Here is a 12114-nt window from a genome sequence, read left to right on the forward strand (position 1 = left end):
TACACCCCTGCCCATTGCACAATACTGTGCCTGCAGATCCAAACCTGCTTAAGGGGGCCCCACCGAAACTCAAGCAAAGAAATTAAACATTGTCAAGATGAGGCCTAATGTTACTGTTGTATGCTGCGGACCACCACCTCCCAATAGCTTGAATTCATTTGCCAGGCTTACCAAACCCGGCGGCCACAGTGGCTGCCCCAATCCTAAGGGAATGGGCCCCACATTCCTTGGAAGGAAGGCCAATCCTTTCCAAATCGGGAAAAATGCACCTTAAGAGAGCTTCAGTCAGTCATAGGACACCTCAACTTTGCTTTCAGGGTAGTTTCATCTGGGTGGGCCTTTTGCTCCTGTTTGGCCAGAGCTACGTTTGGGGCCAGGTCACTGCACCATCGTCTCCGATTGACCCAAGGCCTAAAAGGACATTACAACCTGGCTTACTTTTCTAGATGGGTATAATGGTATCACACTTTGGCAGGTGCCATTGGATCTGGGTAGGGATCGCCAATTTGACGCATCAGGAAGTATTAGTTTTGGACTTTATTTCAATGGCAGGTGGTGCACTCAGAAGTGGGCCAGCCACTGGTCAGGGATGAGGGTTACCAGGGATTTAACCTTCTTGCAGTTTTTTCCCATTGTCATAGCTGTCATCATCTGGGAAGACCTTTTCAAGGACAGACGTGTCTGCTTTTGGTGTGACAATGTGTCCGTGAACTTTACGAGCCTACAACTCAGCAGCAGCAAAATTTCTGGACTTTTCTACCCAAGCAGGGGGACTGGGAGCATGGCCAGTACCTGAGCAAATGGTACTCCAATATTTGGCTCAACTCAGGCAGCAGAGTTTGTCAGCAAAGTCCATTGGAGTTCACATGGCAGCTGTTTCATTCTGTAGCAAAGCTCATGGTTACAATGACCCATGTGCTTTTTTTGTTGCACGCCAGGCCATTGAAGGTTGGAGGCTGGCTTCACCACCCTCTCCTAATGCCCGCAGGCCAGTTACTCTGGGCTTATTGGCCCAGTTGATACACTGCCTTAGCAGGCTGTGTTGGTCTCCTTTTGAGGCTTATTTGTTTGACGCGACCTACACTTTGGTCTTTTTTGGGGGGCACTTAGGGTTGGTGAGCTGGTACCTTGCACGTCGGGTGGCAAACCTGGCAGGGCTTTGCAGAATGGTAATTTGGCCTTATCCAGAGAAAAGCTCCGGCTGATCATAAGGTGTTAAAAAAACGATAGCTCAAATATTATATAAAACTGTAATTTTAATCGATAGATTGTCATTGCTAATGAATCATAAGAATGATTTTAACCTATCTTCGCTGGCTGTTCGGTGTGTTTTATTACTTCAAGATGCCAATAAAGGTGTTGTATTGTTGTTGTTGTAAAAAAAAAACCAATCAGAAGGGAAAGGAGCATGGCTGTGTCTCTATGCTGCCAGCGGACCAGGGACTTGCCCAGTTAGGGCATACAAGGCATTTTTGGCAGTTCAGTCTAACATTTCAGGTCCTTTTCTTGTCCACAAGAATGGTGCCTTCTTGACTAGGAGCTGGGTACCCGAGGTTGGGTAAAAGGAAATATATATACGTGTGTGTGTGTGTATAAATACTGTAAATATAATTTATTGGAAGCGCTATGTAAAGGTTAAAAATATTTTAAAAACATTAAAATAGCACAATGGCATATCCTAAGGTTGACATCTGTAACCACAACCAACTGTCAGATGTCAACCTTAGGATATGCCATTGTGCTATTTTAATGTTTTAAAAATATTTTTAACCTTTACATAGTGCTTCCAATAAATTATATTTACAGTATTTATATATATATATATATATATATATATATATATATATATATATATATATATATATATATATATATATATTCCTTTTACCCAACCTCGGCTACTCAGCTTCTGTTTTTAGGTTGGGTCTTATTCCCCTCTTTTTTCTTCGCCTTCTTGACAAGGCTCCAGTCTAAGATATTGATAAGACCTACAGTTGACAAGTAGATTCTGGAATGTAAGAAAATCTTTCTCCTAATCAAATTGACAAATTTAAAGAAAGGATATGATGTATCACAATTGCAAAGAATTTGGTAACATTTCCTTTAAAATATATATATATATATATTTGTGTATAAATTATAGCATCATAATAAAATTGTCTGCAAACAATTGCAGACAATTATTGGTGAGAAATTATTGGTGAGAAATTATTGGTGAGAAAACTACTCCAGAAGCATTGGAGTTTCATTGTCAATGCAATCCTGTTCATGGTTACGTCAGCTTATGCCCACTGTCTTCAATGAATTTACCCTGGAGTAGCTCAGCATAGGATTGCACTTTGTGTATCTTAAGTGCCAAAAATCCAAAAAAAGACCACTTCAAAAATTAATCCACCACTGATACTTCTTCCCCAATATCTGTCTTTGCTTCTACTTTGGGGATGTAATAATAACAAGATACTGCCAAATCACTGAAATTATAAAATCCTGGGTTTCTACATTGTCCACTATGAGAAGCTGTCACCCTCTAATAAGGGAGAATCAAAGCATTAAAATAAACAGAAAATACACCCTGATGACAGCTGATCTGGTACTTTCTGTCATGAGACACCCTCCAGCAACTCGGGACTCCCTCCTTAATCCCAGAAGTAAAGTCCAAGTCCAATGGGGGCCACAGACACGGCCCGGGAGAAAGATGGCACTAAAACATATGCACCTTGAAGCCCTGTAAGCTGAGCTGAAGGTCTGGGGCCAGGAACACCAGCAATGGCCCAGTATGGGGCCCAATTAACCCACCAGGATGGAAACAACGCCTGGACCCAACCAGCTCCAACCAGAGCAATGCCGCTGGAATCAAGAGGCGGGGCGGTGAATTGGGCATAGCTGAAGGCAGATGGCTTCCCCGCCCAACAGCTGATGCCTGCAGGCAAAGTTGAGGTAGCAGCAAGAACAGGGACAGATGGCAGAGCAAAGGGGCTAACAAGGGCGGGGAAACCAGCTGGGGCTTTTAAATAGCCTCGGGTACAAACTTCCGTCCAATTAGCCTTCTCTCTGTCCCAGGTAAACTCTATGCAGATTTTTTATTAAAAAGATTGCAGGAATGGGTAGATGCTGAAGCAATACTCCATCCTGAACAGATAGGTTTCAGAAAAGGCGCTTCTGTGCTTGACCACTGTTTTACTTTATACTTTATGTCTAGCTGAGAAATATTCCACGTTCCCTGGAGGCAGACTCTATGCTGCATTCATGGATCTTCGCGCTGCTTTTGATTCTGTCCCGAGAACTTGACTATGGACCAAACTTGCAAAAACCAACATAGATGGCAGAGTTTTATGGCTAATTTCAAAGCTACACATGAAAATCAGACAGCACAAGGCCATTACGGGCCACAGGGCCAACTGACCAACAATTTCCCACTCGCAAGGGGAGTTAGACAAGGCTGTCTTTTGGCCCCCTTGCTGTTTAACCTATATATAAATGATATGGTCCTACATTAAAGGAGCAGCAAAACATGCTCCAATCTTAGCAGGTCGGGAAATTTCGATCCTATTATATGCCAATGATGCACTATTACTATCAAGATCTGAGCCTGGACTCTGGGCAGTAATCAATGTGTTTATTGATTACTGCAGTAAAGAAGGTCTCTCAGTAAACTACCAGTAGTCTAAAATAATGAGATTTTCTAAAACTCCCACACGTGTCCCTAAAGTGTGGCAGGTACTGAGAGGGAGAATAGAGCAGGTTTCTCATTTTAGATATTTAGGCATTATATTCAGCTACAACCTCTCATGGAACAACCATATATGTTCAGTGTCCCAAGCAGTAGAGTCTCTGCAAGGGCATATTAAGATTCTTTCATTCAAAAGGTGCCAGATATATTCCTGCTGCTCTCAAGGCATTTAACACCAAAATAGTTCCCCAACTATTATTTGGAGTATGCATTTGGATCAAGGGAGTGACAGAAAAACTTGATGGAACGCTCTTATACTTTCTACGAAGCATCTCGGGGTTCCAGGCTGTGTGGCCGGTACTGCACTGAGAACTGAATTCACACAGTGCTCCCTTGAATCTAAAGCCTGGCTAGAGACCCTAAAAATGAAAATTAAAATCATGTTCATTGACTCCAGCTTGCAGAGCGGTTTTTTACATCTTGTTGCCAAAGATAACTTCTTGGGAACACCTAGTAAACCTTAAAAAAAAATTGGGGGGGGGGGGTTTCCCTTGCAACCCTTGACCAGCCTTAACCAACAGAAAGCCAGTGAAGAAATAAGGCGAAGAGTATTTAGCTTAGATTTTATGCAGAGCACGTCAAGTTTGCTCTACTGCCGCAATGGGAATCTCCCCGCCAGAAGTCCTCCCCTTATATTGTAATATTTTAACCTCCCCAAATCAAAGGTGTGCTATTACCCTAGTGAGGCTGAACGCAATTTCCCACACAGGTGTTAAACGGTTGCTTTTTTGAAAATTCCTTTTAGTGACTGCCTGTGTGACTGGAGACACAGTGCAACTGAAACCCCCAGACCCATCTGCTCCTCTTCTGTAAAAAAATGGAAAGTAGAGAGAACTCGCCGGATTTTACCCATTCTAGCCAAATATGATCTTCCCTTAGAACCTTGGATTACGCCGTTCCTCTTATCTGATCTTGATGCTGATACCAAGAAAATTTAACAGATTGTGAAATATCTAATGCATGTAATGGCTGTAAAATTGTCACGACAAAATGGTTCTATTCTGTGCTAAGCTTAAACGGGATCCGGCTAATTTTGTAAAACTGTTTCCCTTGTACAATGTAAATGCTTAAGACTCTTATCAATGAGCAATAAAGGTTGATGATGATATTACCATATCGCCTCGGGAGAAGGTGGGGAGGAAGAAGCAGGGTGAAGCCTGGGACAAGGGGGGGTAGGACTTGTGCTATCAACTAGGGCTGTAGCCAAGGCCAGGAAAAAGAAGGACTGTCGGAGCTGCCTAAGACAGGCTCTGCAGCCAGGGCAAGGAGGGGAAAACCCAGCTTGGGCTCTACCTTGCTCTGATTCTGGGCTCAAGCCCAGGGGGGACAGGGGGAACCCCTAAGGATGCAACAGACCCATCATCAGAGGGGGGCAGCCTCCCCCTCATAAGTGTGATGTGGACCCACCACCTGAAGAGGGCTTCCAAGAAGGGCCCTACAAAGTGATGGAGAATGTGGGCAGTGCGACCCCTACCCTGAATCACCACCCATGCCAGGTGTCCTCGCCCCACCAGGTTGGCGAGTGAGCAGGCTGTATGTCTGACCCACAACCTTTGTAAGCCCACCCACTGCCAGTAGCATGAGGCTGGAGGCTGAAGATGGTGATCACTTCAAGGATGCCCCTCAGACAACAGCCTTGGACTTTGCTCAGTTTGGCCAGTGGCTCGCTGAAAGGGACAAATGGCTATTTGCAAAATGACCAGACAGCAACAGGAAGGCCAAGTGACATTTCAGGCTGCTTGCGTCGGTGTAAGTGCCTTTTGCGCCTGCACGAGGCCCTACTGGCCTCCTAAGCACTTTCGCCACCAAAGCTCAGGAATGCACTGTAATAGTGCAATCCTAAACTGAGTTATACCTTTCTAAGCACATTTAATTCAGTGGACATAGAATGGTGTAAGTCTGCTTAGGATTTCACTGTACATGCGCCAGAGAAGCAGCACACAACCATGTGCATGTGGCATTGCAGAGAGAATCTGAGAGGCCTACAGCATTTAGGGTTTTGTTTTCAGAATGACTAGACTGGCCCTGCAGTTGCACAAAGCTCTGTTTTTTGCAAAGTGGCTGAAAGTGATTTCTTATGGTGATAAGATCAGCACTAGTAGTAGCACTTAAGACTAAGGCAAGTAATCAAACTCTATTATCTGTCTTAAGTATACTTATTCATCATGGTCCATTTGAATGGACAGAAGGAGAAGTGATTTATTTTTATGCTGTTTGAATAAATACTCTTGGGTGTTTTAGAAGGCTGAGTACATTACCACCCCGCAATCAGTAAAATAATAAATCAGACTGCTGACCTTTAAATAGGCCGGTGATCTATGAAGAAGCTAAACTGATCTTCCTTTTTGGGTCATGACTCATGACCCAGAGCAAAACCACCCAGTCTGTTTTCTCAGACAGAAATTCCACCATTCAGAGAACTGTAAAAATAAGTAAAGGTAAAGGTCCCCTGTGCAAGCACTGGGTCATTCCTGACCCATGGGGTGATGTCACATCCTGATGTTTACTAGGCAGACTGTGTTTACGGGGCGGTTTGCCAGTGCCTTCCCCAGTCATCAGAGAACTGTAGTATACTCTATAATAAAGCAAAGCAAAACAAAACAAAACAAAACAGATCTACCCCAAGATCTCCTTCTTTCAAAAGATACCAAAGTGAGATTTTTATTGGCACAGTTTCACAGAACAATTCTTCAAGCTGCAAAAAGAGAATTAGACCAAAAGTATACAAAGCTAGACAGAGAAGACTCATAATGGTTGAACAACCATCAAGCAAAATATCTCTCAGATCTAGTTTCCCATATAGAGACATACATGTAGATTTGTGTCTGTTTTATATTTTCTGAGACCCAGGTGAGAGGTGGGTCTGGATTTGAGTTGTTTTGTGTTTTATGTTTTCCATAAGAAAGATGGTGCCACTATTCTTAGTGTGTGGGGTAGAGGGAGTTATGGTAGTGGGAGAAGAGCAGGCTGGGTAAAAGGAAGGGACAGCAGACATTTGCGTGCTGTTGCTCTTTCTGACCCTTCTTCCAGCCAAAGTGATGTTGGTAACCATATCAACAACCCAGGCTATAAAATCCTGCTGTTAAATGCCAGGGCAGTCATAGGAAAAACAGCAACCACCCAGGATTTAATCTTGGATGAGAAGGCTAACCTGGCATGTATTGCTGAGACTTGGTTAGAGGAGTGGGGAGGGGTTAACCTCTCTCAACTGTGTGCCCCAGGGTACTCAGTGATACATCAACATAGGTCTGGTGAGTGGGGAGATAGGAGATAGGTTTGCTGTGGTCTATAAAGACTATCTGCTGGAATATCTGTCGTGGAGATATTCCCGTATTTAGCAAGTGCGTTAAGCTTAGCAACAGCAGAAGCTGCACGTGCGTGCATGTGTGAAAACAAAGAATTCATCAGTCGTATGCTCTAATCAAACTAAAGTACATTTATTAGTTGAAATACACTTTGTATAGGAAAGGACAAACGAGAGCGCCCAGCTCCTAGGTCTTGCTTGGATGATGGGCAAAAGGGAAGAGAGTGAGAAGGGAAGTTTCCCTGACAATACATCCTTTCAACATCAACGGGACAGGAAATGAGGGCAAGGTGTAACTAGAGATGACCTCCCCTTGTGCTGTCTATCTATCTGACTTTGTGGTCAGTCCCCCCCCCTTCTCAATGTGCAGGCAAGTGACACCGTTAGGAAGGGCAGATTTTCCAACACCCCCTCTCGGTGTAACTTGACTCACTCTATCAAGTTGGTTCGAAGTCTTCTGCCATTCTGGCAAGGTAGGAGAATCTCAGCGGGGGCACACCTCTGTTCGTGCATTCAGATCTCCTCATCACAGGCTCCGTGTTTTCCTCCTGTTCGTCAGGCACCTCTGGTTCAGCATCCCCCTCTGGATGGAGATCTGTGGCCTCTTCCTTTTCTGCGTTCACCACAGGCTTCTCAGTCTCCTCTGCTTCTTCTTCTTTGGGACTGGTGTCACCAGGGTATTTGAGTTTGCTTTTCACCTCAACCTTCGCCCCCTCTGAAGCTGGTTGGGCTCGGCTCTCATCAAAGTAAACTGTTTTACTAACAGAAATCCTCTTAGTGGTTGGGTCTATTATTCTGTAACCCCTGTTTTTACCTGAATAGCCAACAAAAATTCCCTCATAACCAGTGTCATCTAGTTTACTGTATTTCTCTCTTGGAATATAGGCATAGGCCTTGCTTCCAAAAACACGTAGATGCTGTATGGAGGGCTTGTGGCCGTGCCATAATTTGTAAGGAGTTCTCCCTGTTGCCTTTGCGTGTAATCTATTTTTGGTGTATGCAGCTGCCATGACAGCCTCTCCCCAGTAGCTGTGTGGGAGATGTGAGTCTCTAAGCATGTACCTTACCATCTCAACTAGTGCCCGGTTGCACCTCTCTGCAGCACTGTTCTGAGATGAATTATATGGCGCTGTCGTCTGATGCTGAATGCCTTCATCCTTCAGGAACTGTCGTATTGTCTTAGAGATGTACTCCCCATCTGAACCCGAGCGAAGAACTTGTATCTTCCGTCCAAACTTGTTCTGTACAATGGCTGCATAGTCTCTCAGTTTTTCAAAGACCTGTGATTTCTCAGAAAGCAAAAACACAACAATATAATGTGAATAGTTGTCGATCAGGGTAAGAAAACATTTGAAATTACCCAGTGTTGGTGGCAGATCATTACATAGGTCGCTATGAATGAGTTGAAGCGGAGCTGTGGTCTTCCTTTCATCATCCTTTGGAACAGGCCTGTTCACTGCTTTGGACCTGATGCAACAAACACAGTTAGTTTCAGAATCACAGTCTGTAAAAACAAAATCTTGGGTTAGATTTCCCTTTGCCATTTCCTTGATCTTTTGAAGATTGGCATGGCCAAGACGCCGATGCCACAAGGTTGAACACTCTGTCTTCCCACAGCATTTTTCCAAATTAACTTCATCTTGGTGAATATTGTCGTACACTTCATGCGATTGATCCTCTTGGCTTTTGTCTGAAAATGCATCTTGTTCCTCTTGAACAATTGGCAACCCATTGCGTTGTTCAGTAATCATACAAGGTTTCCCACCCAATGAAATTGTACATCTGGTTCCATTTGCATGAAATTCGTAACCTTCTTTAGCAAGCTTACTCCAAGAAACTACATTACGTGAAAAATCAGGTATATATAAGACATCTTTCAATGGAAATTCACATATCTCACCATCTTGCAGCCGACAAGTCAAAAAAATATCCCCTCTTTGCCGTGCAATGACCTTTTCTCCATTGCCTGTAACGACCTCTTGTGGGAAAACATATTCTAGTGTGGTAAAGAGACCTTTTGGTTACAAATGTTTACAGTTGAACCAGAATCAAGGATAAAATGAGAGGCCTCAGACGGCGCTTCCCCAATCGAGTAGTTAAAATGTCTGGCCCTTCCATCGTCTTTTCGTTCATAAAAGTCCTTGCGGTGGCCCTCTGACCCTGAATCACGTTTGTTGGGACAGTCTGACACCTTGTGGCCTTTCTCGGAACAGCCAAAACAAACTACAGATGAAATTCTTGATCCCATCCGTGGGGAGGGGCTCCTTGCTCTCGCGCCAAAACTGCTCCTTTCAAACTGACCGTTTCCTGCTCTGCTCAGCCCCTCCCTTCGTCCCTCGTGACTCAAGTCTTTGTTCCGAAGTTTGGGGGAAGGGGGCCTTTGTGCAACATGGTGGTCCCTCACTGTAAGTTTGTAAGCAACCTCTTCAGACAAAGACTGGTCATTCCACATTCCTTTTCTCACAATTTCCATAGTAACTTCATGACATGCCTCTTTAAAAGTTAAATCAGGCTTACGTTCTAGTTGCCCAACGAGTGGAATGCACCATTCTGGCAAGCTTATAATCAAGGTACATAATTTCTCTGTTTCGGTAACTGGCATACCTGCCAACTCTATTTGCGCAAGAAGTTCCTTCAATTGGTAAATATGCTCTCTAAAATTCTGTCCATCTCTGTACTTTAAAGAGTTCAATTTTCTTCTCATGGCTAGGAAGTAGGGCCAACCCTTCTTGGTAAACATCCCATCAATGATTGTCATCATTTCTTTAGCTGTCTGTGCATTGCGCAATTCACAAAGAATGGAGTCGGTAATATTAGTCAGAATAAGGTCTTGCGCTTTTCCATCCCCTCTCAGCCAATCGTTGCTAGGGTTATCGGGTGGGTCTTCGCGGAGATATTTAATCAAACTTTCCGATTTCATGGCAACTGCTATCCTCTTTTTCCAAGCATTATAATTTTCATCACTCAAAAGCTCAATTCTGTGGCGGTCATCTTTCTGCCGAACCATCGTAGCAGGCTGCAGTAAACACGCACACAAAAAATCAATTCGAGCACCTCCTCCCCTCGGGGCTTTTTGAGCTCACCTTTGTTCTTTAAACAGCTGATTTTCCTCTTGTAAGGGAATGTTCGATTCCACCAGTCTTTCGTGGAGACGGCCGGAATGCGAATCTGTAACCCTTCGTAGTCAGGAAGATCTCTCAGCAGCAAATCTCTTTCCGAAAGGTGGCTGTTCAGGATCGGTCACCCAGTTCTCTTTGGGAATTCTGGGCTTTCAAAAATTCTGGGCCCATACCCTGTTGGAATATCTGTCGTGGAGATATTCCCGTATTTAGAAGAGTGCGTTAAGCTTAGCAACAGCAGAAGCTGCACGTGCGTGCGTGTGTGAAAACAAAGAAATCATCAGTCGTATGCTCTAATCAAACTAAAGTACATTTATTAGTTGAAATACACTTTGGATAGGAAAGGACAAACGAGGGTTCTCTATCCTAATCTATCTTGCTATTTCTCTAGGTATAAAAGGGCATCTGCCTTCCACTCCATCTTGGGGTGGGAAGGCCTGGGCGCAGAGAGCGCCCAGCTCCTAGGTCTTGCTTGGATGATGGGCAAAAGGGAAGAGAGTGAGAAGGGAAGTTTCCCTGACAATACATCCTTTCAACATCAAAGGGACAGGAAATGAGAGCAAGGTGTAACTAGAGATGACCTCCCCTTGTGCTGTCTATCTATCTGACTTTGTGGTCAGTTCCCCCCCCCCCCAATGTGCAGGCAAATGACACCGTTAGGAAGGGCAGATTTTCCAACACTACCCCCCTAGTATGGTGCCCCGTCCAGAATGGTACTGATTTTGAGGCTATATACCTAATACTGAGACTGAGAAACAGGATTGGGATTCTGTGTATTGCCCACCCCACTGCTTAACATTCTAGCTCCTTGAGCTTACAGAAGTGGTCTGGGGGGGTATTGAGGACCCCTAGGCTGCTTGTTCTGGGGGACTTCAGCATTCATGGCAAGGATATTTTGTCAGACGTTCAAGACTCCATGCCCTTCATCACAACCGTCAGGTAGTAACTGGTCCTACATATTGTGCAGGTCACACTCTTGATCTGGTATTTTGTTCTGGGCAGGAGGAATGTGATCTGAGGGTGGAGGAATTGATGACAGTTCCTTTGTCATGGGCAAATCACTGTTTGCTTTGGCTTAGACTTACAAGGATACCAAGACTCTGCAGGGGTGCGGGATCTATTAAAATGATCTGTCCCTGGAGTAGGGTTGCCAGCTCCGGGTTGAGAAATACCTGGAGATTTTGGGGGCAGAGCCTGAGGAGGGAAAGGTTTGGAGAGGGAAAGGAATTCAATGCCATAGAGTCCAATTGCCAAAGCAGCCATTTTCTCCAGGTGAACTGATTGGAAAACAGTATTATTGAACAAGAGATTTTTTTTTTAATGACGACAAGTATAAGTTGGCGACTGCCGGGGCACAGGCAGCGCCCATTGCAACTCCTTGTGTCTGAATGAAGAACTGATCCTTGTAACGAAAAAAGTTATTCTCAAATAAAATATCAATTAAAGATAATAAAAAGTGGGTTGGTGGAGTCAGATTGCTTCTAGCATCTAAGCTATCTTGAATGATATCTCTAACGCCATCAAGTGGGATGTTAATATAGAGTGCTGATACATCTAAAGATGCAAACACCGCATTGGGGGGAATTTGTAAATGCTCTACTTTTCGAATAAAATCCCCTGTGTCCTTTATGTAGGATGGTGTGATGATGCTAAGTGGTTGTAGAAACGAATCTATATATTTGGAAATGGGCTCCAAAAGGCTGCCAATGGCTGAGATGATCGGTCTCCCTGGAGGTTTGATTAAAGATTTGTGGATCTTTGGCAAGGAATAAAAAACGGGGACCCGAGGGAACTGGACAGTCAGAAATTCTGCTGTAGCTTTATCTATGAAGTTCAAGGACAGTCCTTCATATAAAACAGTTTTTATGACGTTAGTAACCCTAGGGGTAGGGTCATTAGGGATCCTCTGGTAATATTTAGGATCCCGAAGTTGTCTCCAATTTTCTTTATCATATTCTACA

The sequence above is a fragment of the Euleptes europaea genome, chromosome 10, assembly GCF_029931775.1.
Source record: "Euleptes europaea isolate rEulEur1 chromosome 10, rEulEur1.hap1, whole genome shotgun sequence".
Lineage (NCBI taxonomy): Eukaryota > Metazoa > Chordata > Lepidosauria > Squamata > Sphaerodactylidae > Euleptes > Euleptes europaea.